Below are 2,583 nucleotides of genomic sequence, written 5' to 3'. Positions count from 1 at the left end.
ATCCAGGGGAGATGCAATTTTACATAAAGGGGTCTGGAAACCCACCTTGTTGGGATACCCACCCTGAAGTGGACTATGGGTTTGATCAGCCAGGCTGATATATAATGGGGTACAAAAATATTACTTGAAATGGAAGTCTTTGGAGAAAATGTATCTCTTACGCATCTTCTTATTTTGGCTGAGAAGATAAATTTGGTAAGCTGTAAAGAAGGTCAGGTTTACACACTCAAGGACCATGCTTTTAAACACTTGATATCATTGAACTGTTCATTAGTCCACTTGGGCTACTACAACAAAAGACTGGGTGGCGAAACAACAGATATTCATCTTGCACAGTTCTGGAAGCTATGGGTTAGGTGCTAGCAGATTCTGTTCCTGGTGAGGAGCTTCTTCCTGGCTGCAGACAGCTAATATCTCAGTGGCCTCACATGGTAGAAAGCTCTTCCTCTCTCTCTCTCTCTCTCTTTCTTTAATTTGGACAATAATCCCATTGGGGGTCTTACCTTCATGACCTCATCCAAACCTAATTATCTCCCAAAGGCCTCATCTCCAAATACCATTACATTGGGGGTTAGAATTTCAACCTATGATTTGGGGGGGGTTCACATTCAGTCCATAACAAACTACCTGTGAAGGGAAGTATAAGAATTATTAAAAATGCATCACTCAGTCTTCCAGGGATGTAAAGCAATGAGGGAAAGTTGAATAAGTGAAGCACTTGGCATCAGTCAGCTGGGCAACATTTACACCTAGCTCCGGGTCTTTGAAGTCAAGACTTCATTTCTTTTCTTTTTGCTTTTCTTTTTTCTTTCTTTCTTTCTTTCTTTTTTTTTTTTTTTTTTTTTTTGCATTTCAATAGAACTAGCTTTGTTCTTTTCTAAAAAACAAAAGAAATGGTCTAAAAGCAAATGCCCATTTGTACCAAGGGATGGACATGACCCGGAACTTACAAAGGAGCTGCTGTGTCATAAATGAAAATAGTAATATGTCCGGTGCTGTGTGCTTGAGTAACCTGGAGAGGCGAGGTAAGGGAGAGGGGGTGCCTGCCAAGCCCCCCGAGTGAACACCACCACCAGAGCTGCCCCCAGAGACCTGTGTGGTGGCAGCGCAAGTGCCGGAACCGACTCACAGTCTTCCCGCTCTCCCCGTGTCCCATGATTTTCCCCTTCTCATCTGTTTTCTGCTTGAAGGTGTTGTTTCAGTAAAACTGAAGTTCTCTGATGCTTTTGCTAATGTCACCCAGCGCCCTGTGGGAAGCAGCCTTCTTTGGTGCAAATTCATAATCTACTGGATGCCAGCGTCTGCACAGTTCTTTAACAGTGCCCACAACAATTATTCTATAATGAAGATGTTTCATGAACTGGGGCATGTATGTGTCAAGAAACTTCTTATCTGCATGAACCGAATTTCCTGCAAGTGGACAGAGCCCCAGAGGAGTCTGCTGTCCTACAAAGGACAGAAATTCATAGCCTGCCAGCTGCAATGTCATTGCACTCTCAGTCACGAGTCACTGCTTTGGTTAGATCAGACTTCCCACGATGCTCCTCACACCAATCTGACCTGCTGGCCAGTAACTCATCTGGCTTTTTAGACTCAGGTTAGGACCTTCAGCCAAAATATTGAGATCAGAGCCCATTATCAGACAGGCCAGCTCAATAATCTGGTCTTTCTCAATGTCCAATCCTGTAATCTCCAGGCCCACCCAGGCCATCCGCTGGACTATGCTCTCCCCGGCCGCCCTGGGTGCCCATCTTCGCGGACACCCTGGGCCCCAAACTGCCCATGGAGCCCACCCGCACCTCGTGACAGCCAAGACTTCATTTATTTTCTGCTATAGAAAGTAAAGTGTCACATAAGTGAATTCACACTGATAATAGTATACCTCAGTCACTGCTATCATAGTAACATTGTTTAATCAACCACTACCTGGTCTTAAAGGCACTGATGGTAAGCAATGGCTTCGCACCCCCACATCTGCAGTCGGCTGGGGTTCAGCTACCCTAGGCTGGACTTGGCTGCGCCTGACTTTGATTCTGGGTAACACCAGTGGCTACCCTAGGTATATTCTCACGGGGAAAGGCAGGAACGAGAAGGGCAAGTTTGATTGTGCAAGCACCCTTCAAGTCTCTACCATCATGCTTGCTAACATGCAAATCTTTGGACAACCCTTAACTCTCTAAGTCACATCAAGCCCAAAGTTAAGGTGCAGGGAAGAATATTCCACCCACCACAAGAACAACACAGGGGCATGGATATGTAATAATATAATATTCTAGGGGAAGGAAGCATTGGGATTACTAATTTAACCGACCACACAATCTATCTCATTGCAAGGGGTCATTCAATAGAGATAATTCTTGGGTTCAAGCCTGAGGATTAAGAACTTTTGAAGACTACGGCCGGGCGTGGCTCAGCGGTTGAGCGTCGACCTGGGATCCAGGCGATCAGGGTTCGATTCCCGGTCAGGGCACATGCCCGGGTTGCGGGTTCGATCAAGGACTCTCTCATCATTGGTGTTTCTTTCTCTCTCTCTCCCTCTCCTTTCCTCTCTCTGGAATCAATAAAGATATATTAAAAAAAAAA

General features: G+C 45.4%; 1 pseudogene; it reads right to left on the bottom strand.

The window, feature by feature from the left end:
- Positions 1 to 946: 946 nt before the first annotated feature.
- Positions 947 to 1,821, bottom strand: LOC107527121 (oligoribonuclease, mitochondrial pseudogene; annotated as a pseudogene).
- Positions 1,822 to 2,583: the final 762 nt, after the last annotated feature.

The sequence above is a fragment of the Miniopterus natalensis genome, chromosome 1 (assembly GCF_054644295.1).
Source record: "Miniopterus natalensis isolate mMinNat1 chromosome 1, mMinNat1.hap1, whole genome shotgun sequence".
Lineage (NCBI taxonomy): Eukaryota > Metazoa > Chordata > Mammalia > Chiroptera > Miniopteridae > Miniopterus > Miniopterus natalensis.
This window is presented reverse-complemented; position numbering and strand designations above follow the sequence as displayed.